This window comes from Oncorhynchus masou, unplaced genomic scaffold, assembly GCF_036934945.1.
Source record: "Oncorhynchus masou masou isolate Uvic2021 unplaced genomic scaffold, UVic_Omas_1.1 unplaced_scaffold_1480, whole genome shotgun sequence".
NCBI classification, from domain to species: domain Eukaryota; kingdom Metazoa; phylum Chordata; class Actinopteri; order Salmoniformes; family Salmonidae; genus Oncorhynchus; species Oncorhynchus masou.
Window position 1 is genome coordinate 32,501 of NW_027016897.1, and position 25,618 is coordinate 58,118.

The 25,618-nt window shown below is 47.4% G+C and overlaps 1 pseudogene; it reads right to left on the reverse strand.

Moving 5' to 3' along the window:
- LOC135539319 (nuclear receptor coactivator 2-like) overlaps positions 1 to 25,618 on the reverse strand; it is a 127,905-nt pseudogene that overhangs the window by 14,338 nt on the left and 87,949 nt on the right.

Sequence of the window (25,618 nt, forward strand, 5' to 3'; positions counted from 1 at the left end):
CAGCATTAAGGAGGTGGAACTCAGCATTAAGGAGGTGGAACTCAGCATTAAGGAGGTGGGCATTAAGGAGGTGGAACTCAGCATTGTGGAACTCAGCATTAAGGAGGTGGAACTCAGCATTAAGGAGGTGGAACTCAGCATTAAGGAGGTGGAACTCAGCATTAAGGAGGTGGAACTCAGCATTAAGGAGGTGGAACTCATTATTAACAGTCACTCTGTGACATCCCCCCATCTCCCCCCACCCCACCCCCTTCTCCCTCTCCACCGCTCACCTGTTCCCTCCCATGTTCCCCTGCGGGGGCCAACCGTTTATGTCAGGCAAGCCCTGGAAGGCGGCATTGCCCTGGCCCTGCTGTTGCATTATGGGAGACTGGGCGTGGGCCATCCTGGGGGACAGCAGGGGACTCTGGGGCGTGGTGGGTCCTCCAAACCCTCCGTCAGGCTGCTGGGACATACCTGTTGGGGTTAGAGGTCAGCGGTCAGGGTTAAACGACATACAGCTCTGATCACCATGAGCGTTGTAACAATACATTGAATCAATAACACACTTTTTCTTGAAAGACAAAATTGCAAAGTGCTGGAGCGCGACTATAAAATATCTTTTCAAAATGACCTATATAAAAGGTGTACATTTACACTAGTAATCTAAAAGGTGAAGGAAGAGGGGTACATACAGGCACAAACACAATACCCATAACACAACTAATGACTGAAACAGACCAATCACATCGGTTATTATCTGCTGACCTATTACGTGTTTAAACACAAAGTCAAAAACAGTTATGATTAAGGTCATGTGATAAGGGTGTAGGGTTTAGGGAGTGTGCAGACATTAAAGAGGGAGTGAGGACTCCACGCAGGTTAGTGTGTGTCCCAAATCAAAACATATTCCTTCCACTATGGAGGCAATAGGGTACAATTGTGTGAGCAGTCAAAAGAGGGGTAGGGAGAGGAGGTACGAGAGGACGAGGGAGAGAGAGAGAGAGGGAAGAGGGGTAGGGGAGAGAGGGAAGAGGGGTAGGGAGAGGAGGTAGGAGAGGACGAGGGAGATAGGAGAGAGAGGGAAGAGGGGTAGGGAGAGGAGGTAGGAGAGGACGAGGGAGATAGGAGAGAGGACAAAGGAGACAGGAGAGAGAGACAGGAAAGAGGGGTAGGGAGGGGAGGTACGAGAGGATGAGGGAGATAGGAGAGAGAGAGGGAAGAGGGGTAGGGAGAGGAGGTACGAGAGGACGAGGAGATAGGAGAGAGAGGGAAGAGGGGTAGGGAGAGGAGGTACGAGAGGATGAGGGAGATAGGGAGAGAGGGAAGAGGGGTAGGGAGAGGAGGTACGAGAGGACGAGGGAGATAGGAGAGAGAGGGGAAGAGGGGTAGGGAGAGGAGGTACGAGAGGACGAGGGAGACAGGAGAGAGAGGGAAGAGGGGTAGGGAGAGAGGGAAGAGGGGTTGGGAGAGGAGGTACGAGAGGATGAGGGAGACAGGAGAGAGAGAGGGAAGAGGGGTAGGGAGAGGAGGACGAGGGAAGAGGGAGATAGGGGAGAGGGAGAGGGGTAGGGAGAGGACGAGGGGACGAGGGAGAGGAGAGAGAGGGAGGGAGGGAAGGGTAGGGAGAGAGGGAAGAGGGGTTGGGAGAGGAGGTACGAGAGGACGAGGGAGACAGGAGAGAGAGTGGGAAGAGGGGTAGGGAGAGGAGGGTTGGGAGAGGGACGAAGGAGATAGGAGAGAGAGAGGGAAGAGGGGTAGGGAGAGGAGGGACGAGAGGGGTTGGGAGAGGAGAGAGAGAGGGAAGAGGGGAGGGAGAGAGAGGGAAGAGGGGTAGGGAGAGGAGGTAGGAGAGGGAGGGAGATAGGAGAGAGAGAGGGAAGAGGGGTAGGGAGAGGAGGTACGAGAGGACGAGGGAGATAGGAGAGAGAGGGAAGAGGGGTAGGAGAGGAGGTACGAGAGGACGAGGGAGAGAGAGGGGAGAGAGGGAAGAGGGGTAGGGAGAGAGGGAGAGAGGGGAGATGGGAGAGGAGGGAAGAGAGGACAAAGGAGACAGGGAGAGACGGGGAAGAGGGGAGGGAAGAGGGGTAGGGAGAGGAGGGACGAGAGGAGAGGGAGATAGGAGAGAGAGAGGGAAGAGGGGTAGGGAGAGGAGGTACGAGAGGACGAGGGAGATGGGAGAGAGAGAGGGAAGAGGGGTAGGGAGAGGAGGTACGAGAGGACGAGGGAGATGGGAGAGAGAGGGAAGAGAGGACAAAGGAGACAGGAGAGAGAGACAGGAAAGAGTGGTAGAGAGAGGAGGTACGAGAGGACGAGGGAGACAGGAGAGAGAGAGGGAAGAGGGGTAGGGAGAGAGGGAAGAGAGGACGAGGGAGACAGGAGAGAGACAGGGAAGAGGGGTAGGGAGAGGAGGTACGAGAGGACGAGGGAGACAGGAGAGAGAGAGGGAAGAGGGGTAGTGAGAGAGGGAAGAAAAGACGAGGGAGACTGGAGAGAGAGAGGGAAGAGGGGTAGTGAGAGAGGGAAGAGAGGACGAGGGAGACTGGAGAGAGAGGGAAGAGGGGTAGGGAGAGGAGGTACGAGAGGACGAGGGAGACAGGAGAGAGAGAGGGAAGAGGGGTAGGGAGAGGAGGTACGAGAGGACGAGGGAGACAGGAGAGAGAGAGGGAAGAGGGGTAGTGAGAGTGGGAAGAGAGGACGAAGGAGACAGGAGAGAGACAGGGAAGAGGGGTAGGGAGAGGAGGTACGAGAGGACGAGGGAGACAGGAGAGAGAGAGGGAAGAGGGGTAGGGAGAGAAGGTACGAGAGGACGAGGGAGACAGGAGAGACAGGGAAGAGGGGTAGGGAGAGGAGGTACGAGAGGACGAGGGAGATAGGAGAGAGAGGGAAGAGGGGTAGTGAGGGGAGGGAAGAAAGGACGAGGGAGACTGGAGAGAGAGGGAAGAGGGGTAGTGAGAGAGGGAAGAGAGGACGACGGAGACTGGAGAGAGAGAGGGAAGAGGGGTAGTGAGAGAGAGGGAAGAGAGGACGAGGGGAGACTGGAGAGAGAGAGGGAAGAGGGGTAGTGAGAGAGGGAGAGGGAAGAGAGGGGGTAGTGAGAGAGGGAAGAGGGGTAGTGAGAGAGGGAAGAGAGGACGAAGGAGACTGGAGAGAGAGAGAGAAGATAATCTTTATTTTTGGTGTGCGACAACATATGGGATTATCTGGGAGAATAAGGGAGCTAATAACAATACAATTTATGCCTGATTCAATATTGATCTAATTGATATGAAATAATGGGAAAGTCTCTAATTATCATATGGGCCAGTAACCGAAAGGTCACTGGTTCGAAATCCCCGAGCAGACTAGGTGAAAAATCTGTCGATGTGCCCTTTGAGCAAAGCGCTTAACACTAATTGCGCCTGTAAATCCCTTTTGGATAAGAGCGTCTGCTAAATGACTCACATGTTCGTGTATCATCAAGCAGCCTCAGACCCAATAAAGGGCGCTGTAACACACAGTGAGTAGAATACAGGGTCAATGTTTCAGTGAATGCAGCACTACCATGGAATGGGAATCTCCTTCATACAGTGTGTCTATACATAGTATAGTTGTATATATAGTATGTGTGTCTGCTGCCCTCTAGTGGAATCTTTTTTTAATGGCCTAAATCACGGGTTCTTTAACAACGGATCCAACGTGGGCGCCGGGCGGGTGCGAGGTGGGTCGCGAGTTTTGAGAATACATCTATAATCTTCAATTTGGGTCGTTGGAGTTAGATTTCGGGTCTCGAGAGGACGGTACATTTTGAATTTGGGTCTCGAGCTGTGAAAAGTTTAAGAAGTGCCCCCCCCCCTCCTCATTGGACTAGAGGAGTATGATCGTACAGTGGAGGAGAACTGACACAGTTATTGACTATTGTCTAAATTAATTATAGTGGCACAAGACTGGTCCAGTCGCACAGCATTACAAGTCTTGTGCCACTAAATTGATAACAAATTAATTCAAAAACATAAAATAATTCTAATAAGATATCATTCAAATAATCAACTAAAATATAATTAATTTAGACAACATGTCCAATGATTGGAAAATTATACCCCTGTCAATAAACTCAACGTGATTTATTTTTTAAATAATCAAACTGAAACCGATGTCAAAAATCAAGGCGCTAATCGCTCTGGATAATAATTATCTAGCGCCTTTTAGAGGATGTAATCACTGCCAAAAGTGCTTTAATTAACAAAGTGCTGAGTAAAAGGTTTGAATACTTATGGAAATGTACTTTAAAAAAAATATATCTGCAAAAATACCTGAAAATGTGTTTTTGATTTGTCATTATGGGGTATTGTGATGTCATTATGGGGTATTGTGATGTCATTATGGGGTATTGTGATGTCATTATGGGGTATTGTGATGTCATTATGGGGTATTGTGATGTCATTATGGGGTATTGTGATGTCATTATGGGGTATTGTGATGTCATTATGGGGTATTGTGATGTGATGTGATGTCATTATGGGGTATTGTGATGTCATTATGGGGTATTGTGATGTCATTATAGGGTATTTGTAGATTGATCTATTTTAATCATTTTAGAACAAGGCTGTAATGTAATAAAATGTGGCCAAAGTCAAGGGGTCTGAATACTTTCTGAATGCCCTGTATCTGATGGCATTTAGTAGTGAATGGCATGAAGGGTAACTTCATCACCTCATGTGTGTCACTTTCACAACAGAGAGACTAACCAATAGGAATACGGTAGAACTCTGTGGAGTCACCAGCTCCCACTTTCACAACAGAGAGACTAACCAATAGGAATACTGTAGAACTCTGTGGAGTCACCAGCTCCCACAACAGAGAGACTAACCAATAGAAATACTGTAGAACTCTGTGGAGTCACCAGCTCCCACTTTCACAACAGAGAGACTAACCAATAGGAATACTGTAGAACTCTGTGGAGTCACCAGCTCCCACAACAGAGAGACTAACCAATAGAAATACTGTAGAACTCTGGAGTCACCAGCTCCCACTTTCACAACAGAGAGACTAACCAATAGAAATACTGTAGAACTCTGGAGTCACCAGCTCCCACAACAGAGAGACTAACCAATAGAAATACTGTAGAACTCTGTGGAGTCACCAGCTCCCACTTTCACAACAGAGAGACTAACCAATAGGAATACTGTAGAACTCTGTGGAGTCACCAGCTCCCACAACAGAGAGACTAACCAATAAGAATACTGTAGAACTCTGTGGAGTCACCAGCTCCCACTTTCACAACAGAGAGACTAACCAATAGGAATACTGTAGAACTCTGTGGAGTCACCAGCTCCCACAACAGAGAGACTAACCAATAGAAATACTGTAGAACTCTGTGGAGTCACCAGCTCCCACTTTCACAACAGAGAGACTAACCAATAGAAATACTGTAGAACTCTGTGGAGTCACCAGCTCCCACTTTCTTTCACAACAAAGAGTGACTAACCAATGAATACTGTAGAACTCTGTGAGTCACCAGCTCCATAATGCACAACAGAGAGACTAACCAATAACGCAATACTGTAGAACTCTGTGGAGTCACCAGCTCCCACTTTCACAACAGAGATGACTAACCAATAGGAATACTAAGAACTCATGTGGAGTCACCAGCTCCCACAACAGACCCTGGACTAACCAATAGGAATACTGTAGAACTCTGTGGTGTCACCAGCTCCGACACTTGGTGCGGCACAACAGAGTGACTAACCAATAGAAATACTGTAGAACTCTGTGGGGAGTCACCAGCTCCCACAACAGAGAGACTAACCAATAGGAGTACTGTAGAACTCTGTGATGAGTCACAAGCTCCCACTTTCACAACGGATATGACAATAGAAATACTTAGAACTCTGAAAAGTCACCAGCTCCAACAACAACCAATAAACTCTGTGGAGTATATTGAATACTGTAGAACTCTGTGGAGTCACCAGCTCCCCAACACCCTAACACACACACCAACACGGGGGTTTGGTTAGTGGGTTATAACCAGTTTGGGAACTGAAAGGCACTGAGCTCTGTGGAGTCACCAGCCCCACTTTCTCTTCACAACAAACACGTGACTGGCTCAACTGGGGGAACTATTGACAAGCTACATAATGCAAAAATGATGCGAGGAGGAAATTAAGGAAGGAATCTGCTTGATCTCTTAGCATGTTGCACAAGTTGACTGTAGGTAGCTGGGTGGTATATTGGATGCAGTGTTGGTGGTCTAAGACACTGCATCCAGTGGGGCGTCACTACAGACCCTGGATCGATCCCAGGCTGTGTGGCAGTCGGCCATATTGGGAGGTAGGGGAGACCCATGAGGTGTTTCCTCCGACACGTTCCTCGGCTGGCTTCAGGGTGTTGGTGCAGTGTGTCAAGGTGCAGCTGCGGCTTGGTCTGGGTTGTGTTTGAGTAGGACGCACGGCTCTTGACCTTCGCCTCTCCCGAGTCCGTACGGGAGATGCAGCGATGAGACAAGACTGTCACTTACCAATCGGATATGACAAAATTAGATGGCTAAGAAGGGGGAGAAAGTCCAACAACAAAATGGTATATTGATGATATGGGACACGGATTGAACTAGATGGTAACCCCTGGAACAGAGGGGGGAGTGGGTTATAACAGTTTGGGAACTGAAAGGCACTGAGCTGGAGAATGAGTGCTGACTAGATGGCCCCAAACTGTCCTGCACCCGCCATCATCATCTGGGATGGCCCTGGAGGGGCAGAGAGAGGAGGGCAGGTCCCCGGAGGGGAGGGGGAGAAGGGATTGAACTAGATGGTCCCCTGGAGGAGAGGGGAGGAGGATTGAACTAGATGGTCACCTGGAGGGAGAGGGGGCTGGGCCTGTAGATGGTACCGGAGGAGGGGGGAAGGGGAACTAGATGCTGAGGGTTGGTGGGGGGGAAAGGGGTTACTAGATGGTCCCCTGATTGGCCAGGGGGAGCAGCCATGTTGAACTAGATGGCCATATTGGGAGGGGGAGTCCCTGGGCTTGATCACCATGTCCCCTGTTGGGTTGGGGGAGTTGTTGTCTAGATGGTCCCCTGGCGGAGAGGGGGAGGTGGTTGAACTAGATGGTCCCCTGGACGGAGAGGGGGAACATCTGGGCATTGATGGTCCCCTAGAGGGAGAGGGGAGAAAGGGATTGAACTAGATGGTCCCCTGGAGGGAGAGGGGAGAAAGGGATTGAACTAGATGGTCCCCTAGAGGGAGAGGGGGAGAAAGGGATTGAACTAGATGGTCCCCTGGAGGGAGAGGGGGAGAAAGGGATTGAACTAGATGGTCCCCTGGAGGGAGAGGGGAGAAAGGGATTGAACTAGATGGTCCCCTGGAGGGAGAGGGGGAGAAAGGGATTGAACTAGATGGTCCCCTGGAGGGAGAGGGGGAGAAAGGGATTGAACTAGATGGTCCCCTGGAGGGAGAGGGGGAGAAAGGGATTGAACTAGATGGTCCCCTGGAGGGAGAGGGGGAGAAAGGGATTGAACTAGATGGTCCCCTGGAGGGAGAGGGGGAGAAAGGGATTGAACTAGATGGTCCCCTGGAGGGAGAGGGGGAGAAAGGGATTGAACTAGATGGTCCCCTGGAGGGAGAGGGGGAGAAAGGGATTGAACTAGATGGTCCCCTGGAGGGAGAGGGGAGAAAGGGGTTGAACTAGATGGTCCCCTGGAGGGAGAGGGGGAGAAAGGGATTGAACTAGATGGTCCCCTGGAGGGGGAGAAAGGGATTGAACTAGATGGTCCCCTGGAGGGAGAGGGGAGAAAGGGATTGAACTAGATGGTCCCCTGGAGGAGAGGGGGAGAAAGGGATTGAACTAGATGGTATTATTGGACAAAAATGTTATTGATATATAATCTCAGTTACCTGGTTGGGTTGTTGGACTGTGAGGGTTATATTGATATATAATCTCAGTTACCTGGTTGGGTTGTTGGACTGTAGAGGTTCATATTGATATATAATCTCAGTTACCTGGTTGGGTTGTTGGACTGTAGAGGTTCATATTGATATATAATCTCAGTTACCTGGCTGGGTTGTTGGACTGTAGAGGTTCATATTGATATATAATCTCAGTTACCTGGTTGGGTTGTTGGACTGTAGAGGTTCATATTGATATATAATCTCAGTTACCTGGTTGGGTTGTTGGACTGGAGAGGGTTATATTGATATATAATCTGTTACCTGGTTGGGTTGTTGGACTGTAGAGGTTCATATTGATATATAATCTCAGTTACCTGGTTGGGTTGTTGGACTGTAGAGGTTCATATTGATATATAATCTCAGTTACCTGGTTGGGTTGTTGGACTGTAGAGGGTTATATTGATATATAATCTGTTACCTGGTTGGGTTGTTGGACTGTAGAGGTTCATATTGATATATAATCTCAGTTACCTGGTTGGGTTGTTGGACTGTAGAGGTTCATATTGATATATAATCTCAGTTACCTGGTTGGGTTGTTGGACTGTAGAGGTTCATATTGATATATAATGTCAGTTACCTGGTTGGGTTGTTGGACTGTAGAGGTTCATATTGATATATAATCTCAGTTACCTGGTTGGGGTTGTTGGACTGGAGAGGGTTATATTGATATATAATCTCAGTTACCTGGTTGGGTTGTTGGACTGGAGAGGGTTATATTGATATATAATCTCAGTTACCTGGTTGGGTTGTTGGACTGTAAAGTTGGGTTCATATTGGACACTCCACTCATCTGGATCATCATTGGCTGGCGGTTCTATTGGAGAACAGGTTAACAGGTATGTTAACTGTAGAAAACATTTGAAATAAGTAGTTAGCCTATTAGCTAGCTAAACAATGATGAGCCATTCATTTGATATTAATGTCATTCTACTGATTAACCAACAGGGTTATATTGATATATAAGTCAGTTAACTTGGTTATTCAACCATTATAGGCAAACATCAAATCTCAGTTATCCTGGTTGGGTTGTTGGACCCACAGTGATATTGCCAAAACATCAAACCCACAGTGATTGTTGGACTGTAGAGGCCCACAGTGATGACCTGCCTGGTTGGGGTTGTGGACTGAGACATCAAACCCACAGTGATCCAAAACATCGAGCCCCTGTGATGACCTGCCAAAACATCAAACCCACAGTGATAAAACATCAGTTACCAGTGATGACCTGCTGGTTGGGGTTGTTGGACTGTAAAACATCAAACCCACAGTGATCAAAACATTGAGCCCACAGTTGATGAGGAAAACATCAAACCCACAGTGATCCAAAACACTTTGAGCCCACAGTGATGACCTGCCAAAACATCAAACAAGATGATCCAAAACATTGAGCCTTCCCAGTGATGACTACTGCCAAAACATCAAACCCACAGTGATCCAAAACATCAAGCCCACTTGTGATGACCATTATAGGCAAACATCAAACCCACAGTGATCCAAAACATTGAGCCCACAGTGATGACCTGCCAAAACATCAAACCCACAGTGATCCAAAACATCGAGCCCACAGTGATGACCTGCCAAAACATCAAACCCACAGTGATCCAAAACATCGAGCCCACAGTGATGACCTGCCAAAACATCAAACCCACAGTGATCCAAAACATCGAGCCCACAGTGATGACCTGCCAAAACATCAAACCCACAGTGATGACCTGCCAAAACATCGAGCCCACAGTGATCCAAAACATCGAGCCCACAGTGATGACCTGCCAAAACATCGAGCCCACAGTGATGACCTGCCAAAACATCGAGCCCACAGTGATGACCTGGTTAAATATGATCTGAGGTTATACGAACCCTAGTAGTGTCCAGTTGTAACAGTCTGTGTTCTGTACCATTCCTCCAGTCTGTCTGTCTGTCTGTCTGTCTGTCTGTCTGTCTGTCTGTCTGTCTGTCTGTCTCTGTCTGTGTCTGTCTGTCTCTGTTTGTCTGTCTGTCTGTCTGTCTGTCTGTCTGTCTGTCTGTCTGTCTGTCTGTCTGTCTGTCTGTCTGTCTGTCTGTCTGTCTGTCTCTCTGTGTCTGTCTCTCTGTCTCTGTCTGTCTGTCTGTCTGTCTGTCTGTCTGTCTGTCTGTCTGTCTGTCTGTGTATGTCTCTGTCTGTCTGTCTGTCTGTCTGTCTGTCTGTTTGTCTGTCTCTCTATCTGTCCCTCTGTGTCTGTCTGTCTATCTGTCTGTGTCTGTCTGTCTCTGTCTGTCTGTCTCTCTATCTGTCTCTCTGTGTCTGTCTGTCTGTCTGTCTGTCTGTCTGTCTGTCTGTCTGTCTGTGTCTGTCTGTCTATCTGTCTGTATATCTGTGTTTGTCTGTCTCTCTGTGTCTGTCTGTCTGTCTGTCTGTCTGTCTGTCTGTCTGTCTGTCTATCTGTCTGTCTCTGTTTGTCTGTCTCTCTGTGTCTGTCTCTCTGTGTCTGTCTGTCTGTCTGTCTCTGTTTGTCTGTCTCTCTCTCTGTCTGTCTGTCTGTCTGTCTGTCTGTCTGTCTGTCTGTCTGTCTGTCTGTCTGTCTGTCTGTCTGTCTGTCTGTGTCTGTCTGTCTGTGTCTGTCTGTCTGTCTGTCTGTCTCTCTGTCTCTGTCTGACTGTCTCTGTCTGTCTGTCTGCCTGTCTGTCTGTCTGCCTGTCTGTCTGTCTGTCTGTCTGTCTGTCTGTCTGTCTGTCTGTCTGTCTGTCTGCCTGCCTGCCTGTCTGTCTGTCTGTCTGCCTGTCTGTCTGGCTCGGTACCTGTTGTACCTGTAGCCGGTGTTGCAGCTGTAACCTCAGTGTATTAGGCTGGTTCGGAACCACCGCTTGGGGCCTCAGCCCCGGTCGTTGCTGCATCCTCATGATGGGGTATCCTGGTCTGGGGCCCATCTGGCCAGCCATGGGGTGGAAGCCTTGCCCTGTGGGTAGAATTGGGGTGGGGGGGGATCCATTCAGTTGAGAATCGATTAGTTGAGAATCACAATTACTCTGAGCCAAGGTAACAATCATAAAACATGTAAAAGTTATAATTTTCTCATGTCTCTCTGAAGCAACAACATAGTGATGTTCAGAATATCAAATCGCAATTACATGTAGAATCGTTATATACAATCGCAATGCGGATTGAATCGTGATCCACCGTAACGTGATAATATTGAATTGTGAACTCCCTGATTGACAATTCCCAGCCCTACCTGTGGGGTCCTGCATGGGTCTGCCGGACCCAGGTTCGTGGTATCCTCTCTGGGCTAGATGGGAGCCTGGTGGGAGGTCCTGCTGGCCGTACACTAAAGGCTTCTGGTCCAACAACATGGACGGGTCTGCAGAGAACTGGTCCTGATCTACAGACTGACCCTGGAGAAAGACAGGAGACGAGAGGATACGATGTATTTAGACAGAAAATAGACGAGAGAAAATAAAGAACGGGAGCAATGGAGGCTCCACCGAGGAGGAAGGGGAGGACCATCCTCCTCAGTGAATTTCATAAAAAAATATATTTTTTAATTAATTTAAAAAGTTATCCTTTTTAGGCACTAAATATATTCACGTCACCAAATAATTTATAACACATTGTTTTGCAATGAAGGTCTACATAGCCTAAATCAGTACTCAGCACCGTGGTGTAGCGGGAGGACAGCTAGCTTCCGTCCTCCTAGCGTATTGACCTACAAAACCTAGGGGTTGTCAGGTGTCTCACCCCCTTCCAAGGTACACAGTAATTTGACTCCGAGGTCCTCCAACCTATCAGAGCTCTTGCAGCATGAACTGTCATGTTGTCCACCCAATCAAAGGATCAGAGAATGAATTTATGAAAGCATAATACAGCTTTTTAGCACTGCAGTGCATAACATGTGGTATAGTTGATTCAAAGAGAAAATATATTGAACAGTTTGAACAAATAATTTCTTAAAAATGAAGGAGAAGCAAAATGAAGAGTCTAGAGTAGCTTTTCACTTTCAGTTTCACTTACTTAGCTAGCAAAGAGACCAGTTTAGCTACTGAAACCTTCCTCCTCTGGGATACTATATTAGCTCAATACATAACAGAGGGATGCTATGTTAGCTAGCTGGCTATAACAGAGGGATGCTATGTTAGCTAGTTGGCTATAACAGAGGGATGCTATGTTAGCTAGCCTATAACAGAGGGATGCTATGTTAGCAGCTGGCTATAACAGAGGGATGTTGTTACCCAATTGGATAACAGAGTGAATCTATGTTAGCTAGCTGGCTATAACAGAGGGATGCTATGTTCACTAGCTGGCTATAACATGGGGTTGCTATGTTAGATTCTATAACAGAGGGATGCTATGTTAGCTAGTTGGCTATAACAGAGGGATGCTATTTCTTGGCTATAACAGAGGGATGCTATGTTAGCTAGTTGGCTATAACAGAGGGATGTATGTTAGCTTTGGCTATAACAGAGGGATGCTATGTTAGCTTAGCTAGGCTAGAACAGAGGGATGGTATGTTAGCTAGTTGGCTATAACAGAGGGATGCTATGTTAGCTAGCTGGCTATAACAGAGGGATGCTATGTTAGCTAGCTGGCTAGAACAGAGGGATGGTATGTTAGCTAGTTGGCTATAACAGAGGGATGCTATGTTAGCTAGCTGGCTATAACAGAGGGATGCTATGTTAGCTAGCTGGCTAGAACAGAGGGATGCTATGTTAGCTAGCTGGCTAGAACAGAGGGATGGTAATGTTAGCTAGTTGGCTATGACTTTCCAACACAACACTGAAACTCTTACAAGTCAAGGTAATGCTTTAGGTTTTACTAATGTATGGCCACTGGTGTAACTGCTTACTGATGGTACACTGTAAAGTTACTGCATGATTTTATTATTATATTTATTGTATTTTGATTGTAGCAGGATTACTAACGCGTTCTATTAGCAATGTTGACTACTTTAGATAATATGGTGACAACAATGTAGACGATCTGTAGCAGTATGATATGGTTTGGCTTGGACAGTTTTTTCACCTGGTCAAATAACCCATTTATTAAGTGATTCTCCTAAATTAAAATAGTCCAGGCATTTACATACAGTTGAAGTCGGAAGTTTACATACACTTAGGTTGGAGTCATTAAAACTCGCTTCTCAACCGCTCCACAAATGTCTTGTTAACAAACTGTCGGTTAGGACATCTACTTTGTACATGACACAAGTCATTTTTCCAACAATTGTTTACAGACAGATTATTTCACGTATTATTCAATGTATCACAATTCCAGTGGGTCAAAAGTTTACATACACTATGTTGACTGTGACTTTAAACAGCTTGGAACATTCCAGAAAATTATGTCATGTCTTTAGAAGCTTCTGATAGGCGAATTGAAATTATTTGAGTCAATTGGAGGTGTACCTGTGGATGTATTTCAAGGCCTACCTTCAAACTCAGTGTCTCTTTGCTTGACATCATGGGAGAATCAAAAACAATTGTAGACCTCCACAAGTCTGGTTCATCCTTGGGAGCAATTTCCAAACGCCTGAAGGTACCATGTTCATCTGTACAAACAATAGTACGCAAGTATAAACACCACGCAGCCGTCATACCGCTCAGGAAGGAGACGAGTTCTGTCTCCTAGAGATGAACGAACTTTGGTGCGAAAAGTGCAAATCAATCCCAGAACAGCAAAGGACCTTGTGAAGATGCTCGAGGAAACGGGTACAAAAGTATCTACAGTGGGGAGAACAAGTATTTGATACACTGCTGATTTTGCAGGTTCTCCTACTTACAAAGCATGTAGAGGTCTGTCATTTTTTTCACAGGTACACTTCAACTGTGAGAGACGGAATCTCAAACAAAAATCCAGAAAATCACATTGTATGATTTTTAAGTCATTAATTTGCATGTTATTGCATGACATAAGTATTTGATCACCTACCAACCATTAAGAATTCCGGCTCTCACAGACCTGTTAGTTTTTCTTTAAGAAGCCCTCCTGTTCTCCACTCATTACCTGTATTAACTGCACCTGTTTGAACTCGTTAACTGTATAAAAGACACCTGTCCTCACACTCAATCAAACAGACTCCAACCTCTCCACAATGGCCAAGACCAGAGAGGGTGTAGGGACATCAGGGATACAATTGTAGACCTGCACAAGGCCGGGATGGGCTACAGGACAATAGGCAAGCAGCTTGATGAGAAGGCAACAACTGTTGGCGCAATTATTAGAAAATGGAAGAAGTTCAAGATGACAGTCAATCACCCTCGGTCTGGTGATCGATGCAAGATCTCTCCTCGTGGGGCATCAATGATCATGAGGAAGGTGAGGGATCAGCCCAGAACTACACGGCAGGACCTGGTCAATGACCTGAAGAGAGCTGGGACCACAGTCTCAAAGAAAACCATTAGTAACACACTACGCCGTCATGGATTAAAATCCTGCAGCGCACGCAAGGTCCCCCTGGTCAAGCCAGCGCATGTCCAGGCCCGTCTGAAGATTGCCAATGACCATCTGGATGATCCAGAGGAGGAATGGGAGAAGGTCATGTGGTCTGATGAGACAAAAATAGACCATGTTGTAGATGTAACTTTAGACCGTCCCCTGGCCCATACCCGGGCGCGAACCAGGGACCCTCTGCACACATCAACAACAGTCACCCACGAAACGCTATTGAAACGCTATTTAGCTCGCACCACCACTAACTAGCTAGCCGTTTCACATCCGTTACACTCACCCCCCTTTTGACCTCCTCCTTTTCCGCAGCAACCAGTGATCCAGGTCACGGCACCAATTTTAGCAGTATAACTTTAGACCGTATAGATGGCATCATGAGGGAGGAAAAGTAGGTGGATATATTGAAGCAACATCTCAAGACATCAGTCAGGAACTTAAAAGCTTGGTCGCAAATGGGTCTTCCAAGTGAACAATGACGCCAAGCATACTTCCAAAGTCGTGGCAAAAGTGGCCATCATAAAGCCCTGACCTCAATGCAATAGAACATTTGTGGGCAGAACTGAAAAAGCATGTGTGAGCAAGGTCTACAAACCTGACTCAGCTACACCAGCACTGTCAGGAGGAATGGGCCAAACTTATTGTGGGAAGCTTGTGGAAGGCTACCCAAAATGTTTGACCCGTTAAATAATTTAAAGGCAATGCTACCAAATACTAATTGAGTATGTAAACTTCTGACCCACTGGGAATGTGATGAAAGAAATAAAAGCTGAAATAAATAATTCTCTCTACTATTCTGACATTTCACATTCTTAAAATAAAGTGGTGATCCTAACTGACCTAAGACAGGGAGTTTTTAATAGGATTAAATGTCAGAGATTGATAAAAAAACTGAGTTTAAATGTATTTGGCTAAGGTGTATGTAAACTTCCGACTTCAACTGTACAGCTGGTGTTCATTGACGTCCACAAGAGAAGGGAACAGGTGACAGGAGGAGAGCGCATAGATGCCAGAAGGAATACAACGTGGCTGCTATGAATGTGAACTGTGTTTACGCGTGACCAGGGGTGTATTCATTCTGCTGAATTAAATTTTTTCTTAAACGGAAGCAAACGTAACGAAACGGGGATAAACATATCTGAATTTGTCCAATAGAAACTCTCGTTTGCAACTGTTGGACAAATGATTAGACTCTAGATCAGCTAGATGCAGGCAAGAGTGTACAAGGTGGTATTGAAAGTATTAAACATTTTCTGTCGACCTGTGTACCCCTACGTTGTAAACTGTCATTCATAGTGTAGGTTCATAAGGCTGTGATCATGAAAATATTTTTTGGGGAGTCCCTCCCTCATCTTAAACGGCACTGACCTCCACAGGTGCACAAATAACCAGTGGTCCTCCCCAAGTTAACCCACTGTTCCTAGGCCGTCGTTATGTAAATAAGAATTTGTTCTTTACTGACTTGTCTAGTTAAATAAACGTTTTATTATATCATTATTCCTGTCTGTACAAAGTGGAATAACATATTTCAAAATACTACACGAGAGAGCATGATTTAGCTGTGGATCGTTTTACATCACAAAGTACAAAAGGAATGTTGTTAGCAACACACAACAAATAGCCTATCAAACAGCTGACTGTTGATTTGAGGCTGTCAGTGAAAACACATCTAAAATAATCCCAGACCAAATATTTCAAAATGCATAGCGGGGAAAACACAAAAGAACAAAAAAAACAGATCTGTCTTTAGTTAAAAAAAATTTCTCAACTCCCAAATTGAGTTGACAGTAGGTCTACAGCCGATCTTATTGGCCCATAGCCCTGGTGAGTGTGTACACTCGGTCTTTATCATTGGCTTAGGGCAATATAACTTCCCCCTTCAGGCTAGATGATGTCACATAACGTGTTCCTTCAGGCTAGATGATGTCACATAACTTGTTCCTTCAGGCTAGATGATGTCACATAACTTCCTCCTTCAGGCTAGATGATGTCACATAACTTCCCCCTTCATGCTAGATGATGTCACATAACTTCCCCCTTCAGGCTAGATGATGTCACATAACTTCCTCCTTCAGGCTAGATGATGTCACATAACTTGTTCCTTCAGGCTAGATGATGTCACATAACTTGTTCCTTCAAGCTAGATGATGTCACATAACTTCCTCCTTCAGGCTACATGATGTCACATAACTTCCTCCTTCAGGCTAGATGATGTCACATAACTTGTTCCTTCAGGCTAGATGATGTCACATAACTTGTTCCTTCAGGCTAGATGATGTCACATAACTTGTTCCATCAGGCTAGATGATGTCACATAACTTGTTCCATCAGGCTAGATGATGTCACATAACTTCCTCCTTCAGGCTAGATGATGTCACATAACTTCCTCCTTCAGGCTAGATGATGTCACATAACTTCTTCCTTCAGGCTACATGATGTCACATAACTTCCTCCTTCAGGCTAGATGATGTCACATAACTTCCTCCTTCAGGCTAGATGATGTCACATAACTTCCTCCTTCAGGCTAGATGATGTCATCTTGTACAGTTTCTCCTTTTCGCAGGCTGAGAATATATCATACGGTTAGATTCAAGACCAGGTTGTTGTTTTTTTGCCTGCAGAGTACTTTTCTGTGCTATTGCATTCAAGATTGTGCTAGTCTGTCTCCATTCATGTTGTGTCGTAGAATTGCACGAATTGTGTTTAATAAAAAAAGCCTGATCTTTTCGGATCCTCTAGCCGGGGCTGAGCTCCTAATGAGTCTCTAGCCGGGGCTGAGCTCCTAATGAGTCTCTAGCCGGGGCGGAGCTCCGAATGAGTCTCTAGCCGGGGCTGAGCTCCGAATGAGTCTCTAGCCGGGGCTGAGCTCCTAATGAGTCTCTAGCCGGGGCTGAGCTCCTAATGAGTCTCTAGCCGGGGCTGAGCTCCTAATGAGTCTCTAGCCGGGGCTGAGCTCCTAATGAGTCTCTAGCCGGGGCTGAGCTCCTAATGAGTCTCTAGCCGGGGCGGAGCTCCGAATGAGTCTCTAGCCGGGGCTGAGCTCCGAATGAGTCTCTAGCCGGGGCTGAGCTCCGAATGAGTCTCTAGCCGGGGCTGAGCTCCTAATGAGTCTCTAGCCGGGGCTGAGCTCCTAATGAGTCTCTAGCCGGGGCTGAGCTCCTAATGAGTCTCTAGCCGGGGCTGAGCTCCTAATGAGTCTCTAGCCGGGGCTGAGCTCCTAATGAGTCTCTAGCCGGGGCTGAGCTCCTAATGAGTCTCTAGCCGGGGCTGAGCTCCTAATGATTCTCTAGCCGGGGCTGAGCTCCTAATGAGTCTCTAGCCGGGGCTGAGCTCCTAATGAGTCTCTAGCCGGGGCTGAGCTCCTAATGAGTCTCTAGCCGGGGCTGAGCTCCGAATGAGTCTCTAGCCGGGGCTGAGCTCCGAATGAGTCTCTAGCCGGGGCTGAGCTCCTAATGAGTCTCTAGCCGGGGCTGAGCTCCGAATGAGTCTCTAGCCGGGCTGAGCTCCGAATGAGTCTCTAGCCGGGGCTGAGCTCCTAATGAGTCTCTAGCCGGGGCTGAGCTCCGAATGAGTCTCTAGCCGGGGCTGAGCTCCTAATGAGTCTCTAGCCGGGGCTGAGCTCCTAATGAGTCTCTAGCCGGGGCTGAGCTCCTAATGAGTCTCTAGCCGGGGCTGAGCTCCTAATGAATCTCTAGCCGGGGCTGAGCTCCTAATGAGTCTCTAGCCGGGGCTGAGCTCCTAATGAGTCTCTAGCCGGGGCTGAGCTCCTAATGAGTCTCTAGCCGGGGCTGAGCTCCGAATGAGTCTCTAGCCGGGGCTGAGCTCCGAATGAGTCTCTAGCCGGGCTGAGCTCCTAATGAGTCTCTAGCCGGGGCTGAGCTCCTAATGAGTCTCTAGCCGGGGCTGAGCTCTAATGAGTCTCTAGCCGGGGCTGAGCTCCTAATGAGTCTCTAGCCGGGGCTGAGCTCCTAATGAGTCTCTAGCCGGGGCTGAGCTCCTAATGAGTCTCTAGCCGGGGCTGAGCTCCTAATGAATCTCTAGCCGGGGCTGAGCTCCTAATGAGTCTCTAGCCGGGGCTGAGCTCCTAATGAGTCTCTAGCCGGGGCTGAGCTCCGAATGAGTCTCTAGCCGGGGCTGAGCTCCGAATGAGTCTCTAGCCGGGGCTGAGCTCCTAATGAATCTCTAGCCGGGGCTGAGCTCCTAATGAGTCTCTAGCCGGGGCTGAGCTCCTAATGAGTCTCTAGCCGGAGCTGAGCTCCTAATGAGTCTCTAGCCGGGGCTGAGCTCCGAATGAGTCTCTAGCCGGGGCTGAGCTCCTAATGAGTCTCTAGCCGGGGCTGAGCTCCTAATGAGTCTCTAGCCGGGGCTGAGCTCCTAATGAGTCTCTAGCCGGGGCTGAGCTCAGAATGGGGCTGATGGAAAAATAGCTTCCGCATACTCTAAAATCTATGGGAACAGATGAGAGACAGAGGAGGAGAAATAGACTGTATAGGCCTAGATGACAAAAAGAAGGACAACTCTAGTGACAGGTGAGTGTCCCCAGAGAGAAGAAGAGAAGAGAGATAGAAGAGAGGGATCAGAGATGGAGGAATGGACTGATCTGTCACAGAGTAGTTAAGAGAGAGGGATATTAATAGATGAAAAACACTACAGTGATTGCTGAATCGTACCTGTCCCATCAGAGTCGGTATCCCCAGGGCTCTGTCTATCTCCTCCAGGCCATCAAAGTCCTTCAGCACTGTGTAGAGCTGTGACATGAGAGCCCCCTCATCACTAGAACCCCCCTCACCAGGACCCCCAGTCCCCTGGCCCCCGGGCCCCGGACCCCCACACAACACCTCCTCCTCCTGCTGGGGGGCATACACAGACCTGGAGAGGGAGAGAGGGAGGGAGAGGAAGAGAAGGGGGGGGGAGGGGAGAGAGGGAGAGAAGGGGAGGGAGGGAAGGGGAACAGAGTGGGGATGGAAAGAAGGGGGAGATGGAAGAGGGAGAGAAGGGGGAGAGGGAGAGGGAGTGAAGGAGGGAGGGAGGGAGAGGAAGAGAAGGGGAGGGAGGAGAGGGGAGGGAGAGGGAAGGGGGGATGGAAAGAAGGGGGAGGGAGGGAGAGGAAGAGAAGGGGAGGTAGGAGAGGGGAACAGAGAGGGGGATGGAAAGAAGGGGGAGAGGGAGTGAAGGGGAGAGGGAGTGAAGGAGGGGAGGGGGAAGGGGGAGAGGGAGTGAAGGAGGGGATGGGGAAGAGGGAGAGAAGGGGGAGAGGGGAGTGAAGGAGGGGAGGGGGAAGGGGGAGAGGGAGTGAAGGAGGGGGGGGGAAGAGGGAGAGAAGGGGGAGAGGGAGTGAAGGGGAGAGGGAGTGAAGGAGGGGAGGGGGAAGAGGGAGAGAAGGGGGAGAGGGAGTGAAGGAGGGGAGGGGGAAGAGGGAGAGAAGGGGGAGAGGGAGTGAAGGAGGGGAGGGGGAAGAGGGGGAAGAGGGAGAGAAGGGGGGAAGGTTAAATGACCATACGTTATTTTAACCACTTCTCTGTGCTGTAGTTAACTGATCCAAACCGTTTTAAAGTGGTTAGTCTGAACTATAAGAGTTGCTCCAGCGCCGACAGACAACGGTTCTGGTAAAAGAAGGATGTGACAGGTTCTGGTACAGGATGTGACAGGTTCTGGTACAGGATGTGACAGGTTCTGGTACTGGATGTGACAGGTTCTGGTAATGTATGTGACAGGTTCTGGTACAGGATGTGACAGGTTCTGGTACAGGATGTGACAGGTTCTGGTACAGGATGTGACAGGTTCTGGTAAAGTGTGTGACAGGTTCTGGTACAGGATGTGACAGGTTCTGGTACAGTGTGTGACAGGTTCTGGTACAGTGTATGACAGGTTCTGGTACAGTGTGTGACAGGTTCTGGTACAGTGTGTGACAGGTTCTGGTACTGGTTATGGTACAGTGTGTGACAGGTTCTGGTACTGGTTATGGTACAGTGTGTGACTGGTTCTGGTACAGTAGCTGCAGTAGTGATTGTAGGACAGACGCCCGTGTAAAGTAGTCTCATGTAGCATCCAGTAGAGTAGTACGGAGGGCTGGTTACCTGTTCTGGTTGAAGGCCTCAATAGGTATCATGCTGTCTGGCCATGGAGCCGTCTGATTGGGTGGAGCCTGTTGCTGGGAGAACTGGTGGGCCCGCATGCCCATCTCTTTAAAGAGAGAGAAATTCAAATAATATAACTTTATTAACCCCATGCCCATCTATATAGAGAGAAATTCAAATAATATAACTTTATTAACCTACATGCCCATCTCTTTAAAGAGAGAGAAATTCAAATAATATAACTTTATTAACCCCATGCCCATCTATATAGAGAGAAATTCAAATAATATAACTTTATTAACCTACATGCCCATCTCTTTAAAGAGAGAGAAATTCAAATAATATAACTTCATTTACCCCATGGCTATCTATATATAGATTAAAATAATTTAACTTTATTAACACCAAGCCCATCTATATATAGAAATTCAAATAATATAACTTTATTAACACCATGCCCATCTATATATATAAATTTAAATAATATAACTTTATTAACCTACATGCCCATCTATATATACAGTGGGGCAAAAAAGTATTTAGTCAGCCACCAATTGTGCAAGTTCTCCCACTTAAAAAGATCATCAACATCTAGTGGAAAGCCTTCCCAGAAGAGTGGAGGCTGTTATAACAGCAATGTTCCAACATCTAGTGGAAAGCCTTCCCAGAAGAGTGGAGGCTGTTATAGCAGCAATGTTCCAACATCTGGTGGAAAGTCTTCCCAGAAGAGTGGAGGCTGTTATAGCAGCAATGTTCCAACATCTAGTGGAAAGCCTTCCCAGAAGAGTGGAGGCTGTTATAGCAGCAATGTTAAAACATCTAGTGGAAACCCTTCCCAGAAGAGTGGAGGCTGTTATAGCAGCAATGTTCCAACATCTAGTGGAAAGCCTTCCCAGAAGAGTGGAGGCTGTTATAGCAGCAATGTTCCAACATCTAGTGGAAAGCCTTCCCAGAAGAGTGGAGGCTGTTATAGCAACAATGTTCCAACATCTGGTGGAAAGCCTTCCCAGAAGAGTGGAGGCTGTTATAGCAGCAATGTTCCAACATCTAGTGGAAAGCCTTCCCAGAAGAGTGGAGGGGATTATAGCAGCAAAGGGGGAACCAACTCCCTATTAATGACCATGATTTTGGAATGAGATGTTCGAAAAGGAGGTGTCCACATACTTTTGGCCATGTAGTGTAACATTATTAAACCCCATGCCCATCTCTTTATGGACAGAGATTCAAATGAATATAACTTTATTAATCCCATGCCCATCTATATAGAGAAAGAGATTCAAATAATATAACTTTATTAACCCCACGCTATCTATAGAGATTCAAATAATATAACTTTATTAACCCCACGCTATCTATAGAGATTCAAATAATATAACTTTATTAACACCCATGCCCATCTCTTTATGGACAGATTCTAATTAATATAACTTTACTAACCCTATACTCATCTCTTTAGAGAGAAATGTTCAAATGAATATAACTTTATTAGAGAGAGACATTAAAATGTATATATAACTTTATCAACTCCATGCCCAAACCAGACTGAGCTGCTCGAGATAGGTAAGTTGCTTAGTGGTTAGAGTGTTGGACCAGAAACTGAAAAATTGCTAGATCGAATCCCCGAGCTGACAAGGTAAACATGTTGTTCTGTCCCTGAACAAGGCAGTTAACCCACTGTTACCCGGTAGGCCGTCATTGAAAATAAGAATTTGTTCTTAACTGACTTGTCTAGTTAAATCAAGGTTAAATAAAAAAATATGACAACTGGCATTAGACAGTGTATCAGGGTGTTGTTCCTCTGACTGGCCAGCAGGTGTCAGCTTTATCCCAAGCTCCAAAATCTTTTATTTTTCAAAACTATCTGTGTACTTCTACATGCTGAAAATGAATTTCAATAAATTGGTTTCCATTGACAACACAAATATGTTACATCAATTGGTGGGTCCCCAAGCCCAGTGATAAGAAACACTGATCTGTGAAGTGGATAGACCATGACAAATATATATTCTAGAGCAGCCCTGGCATAGAACTAGAAATGATAGATATACAGTCTCACCGTTGACCATCATCTGCGACTGCAGCATCTGTCTGGGTGCAGGTCCTGGTAGACTGCTGGGTCTCATGAGGCCCCCGGGGCCTCCAGGGTTGGGCCCCATACGGCTGTGCATCGTCCCCTGCTGACCTGGGGCCCCAGGACCCCAACCCCCCTCCTCCTGCTGGTGCTGCATGCCCTGCCGAGGACCACTCACTAGACCTGGGGTTGGGGTAGACGGAATGGAGGGAGAGAGAGATCACGTGAGTGAGTGAATGTGTGAGGAGTCAGAGGGAAAAAGCGAGGGGCAACAATATACCGCCCATCTACAAGGACAGAAGTCAACATAATTTCGTTTACACTTTCCCCATTTAAAAACAACCACAGTTCAGGGTCGGTTTCAGAGTGGGCATTTCTGTGGCCCGTCTCTGAGTCAAAATGAAAGTGAGAGGAGAGGAGCTGGCAGTGTGTTTCTGTGTGTGTGTGGGTGACTCCGACTCCCTCAACTTCCTGCACGGAAACAGGAAGTGACTCACTATGACTCAAAAGCTGCCATGTCAGACGGTAGCATAGAGAGGGGCAGCGAGTGTATTCCGTTCCACGTGTTTCTTTGAGTGCTGACTTCGATGACTCCTGACCAGGGAAACCTCTTACTACATAGCATGAAAAGCTCAAGAACATCTGCTAAATTACTCAAATGTAAATGTTTGTTGATAGCCTGAGTATTTGTAGATCAGGAAAATATACAATATAAAAGTGTAAGCCTTCGCTCTGACGACTCCACCCACCTGCGAGGTTGGCCTGGTTGGACATCATGGCGGCGTGGTTTCCCAAGATGCCCTGCTGCTGCTGTAGTGTGTAGGGGCTGGGGGTCCTCATGGGGGGGTACTGGCCCTGTGGGGGCCGGACCCCTGACATGTTCATATCCAGGGATACACTCCTTAAAGGCAAACCCCTACCTGGACCCTGTGGGGGCCGCCCCCCCGGACATCCGAAGTCTAGAGAGAGTGACAGAGGGAGTGACAGAGGGAGTGAGTGACAGAGTGAGAGAGAGAGTGAGTGAGTGACAGAGTGAGAGAGAGTGAGAGAGAGAGAGTGAGTGAGAGAGTGAGTGACAGAGTGAGAGAGAGAGTGAGTGAGTGACAGAGTGAGAGAGAGAGTGAGTGAGTGACAGAGGGAGTGAGTGACAGAGTGAGAGAGAGAGTGAGTGAGTGACAGAGTGAGAGAGAGTGAGAGAGAGAGAGAGTGAGTGAGAGAGTGAGTGACAGAGTGAGAGAGAGAGTGAGAGAGTGACAGAGTGAGAGAGAGAGTGAGTGACAGTGTGAGAGAGAGTGACAGAGAGAGAGAGAGAGAGAGAGAGTGACAGAGAGAGAGACAGAGAGAGAGAGAGAGACAGAGAGTGACAGAGAGAGAGAGACAGAGAGAGAGAGAGTGACAGAGAGAGAGAGAGTGACAGAGAGAGAGAGAGAGACAGAGAGAGACAGAGAGAGAGAGAGACAGAGAGAGTGACAGAGAGAGAGAGAGACAGAGAGAGAGAGAGAGAGAGAGACAGAGAGAGACAGAGAGAGTGACAGAGAGAGAGAGAGAGACAGAGAGAGTGACAGAGAGAGAGTGAGTGAGAGAGTGAGTGACAGAGTGAGAGAGAGAGAGTGAGTGAGTGACAGAGTGAGAGAGAGAGTGAGTGAGTGACAGAGGGAGTGAGTGACAGAGAGAGAGAGAGACAGAGAGAGACAGAGAGAGTGACAGAGAGAGAGAGAGAGAGAGAGTGACAGAGAGAGAGAGAGAGAGAGAGAGAGAGCAGGTGTAGTGACACATTTGAGATTAATAAAACATGCTAATCGGATACACCGTAACATGGTCTACACGGTAACATGGTCTACACTGTAACATGGTCTCCACGGTAACATGGTCTACACGGTAACATGGTCTACACTGTAACATGGTCTACACTGTAACATGGTCTCCACGGTAACATGGTCTACACTGTAACATGGTCTACACGGTAACATGGTCTACACGGTAACATGGTCCACACTGTAACATGGTCTCCATGGTAACATGGTCTCCATGGTAACATGGTCTACACTGTAACATGGTCTACACTGTAACATGGTCTACACTGTAACATGGTCTACACGGTAACATGGTCTACACAGTAACATGGTCTCCACGGTAACATGGTCTACACTGTAACATGGTCTACACTGTAACATGGTCTACACTGTAACATGGTCTACACGGTAACATGGTCTCCACGGTAACATGGTCTACGCTACATAATGACACACCAAGACACTGACACACTGATGTACTGACCAGTCACATACATTGAGCAGCTGTTTATTAGGGCAGGTTTAAGTATATGTGTGTGTGTGTGTGTGTGTGTGTGTGTGTGTGTGTGTGTGTGTGTGTGTGTGTGTGTGTGTGTGTGTGTGTGTGTGTGTGTGTGTGTGTGTGTGTGTGTGTGAGAGAGAGAGAGAGACACTCACTGCCTGGCCCCATGCCTCGCTGCATGCCCCTCTGCTGCTGCTGTGTTGCCATGGCGTTGGGGTTGCCAGGGCTGGTTTCCTGGGTGATGTGCAGTATGTCGTTGATGATGGTCTGTTTGTCCAGGGAGGAGGGGAGGGAGGAGGGCTGGACACACTGCAGCTCATCGAGGATTTCATCCAACTCTGAAGACTACAGGAGAGACAGGGAGGAGGGTTAGGAGAACACATTCATGTGAGTCATTTAGCAGACTCTGTGATCCAGAGTCACTTACAGTAGTGAGTCATTTAACAGACTCTCTGATCCAGAGAAACTACAGTAGTGAGTCATTTAGCAGACTCTCTGATCCAGAGTCACTTACAGTAGTGAGTCATTTAACAGACTCTCTGATCCAGAGAGACTTACAGTAGTGAGTCATTTAGCAGACTCTCTGATCCAGAGTCACTTACAGTAGTGAGTCATTTAACAGACTCTCTGATCCAGAGAAACTACAGTAGTGAGTCATTTAGCAGACTCTCTGATCCAGAGTCACTTACAGTAGTGAGTCATTTAACAGACTCTCTGATCCAGAGAGACTTACAGTAGTGAGTCATTTAGCAGACTCTCTGATCCAGAGTCACTTACAGTAGTGAGTCATTTAACAGACTCTCTGATCCAGAGAAACTACAGTAGTGAGTCATTTAGCAGACTCTCTGATCCAGAGACA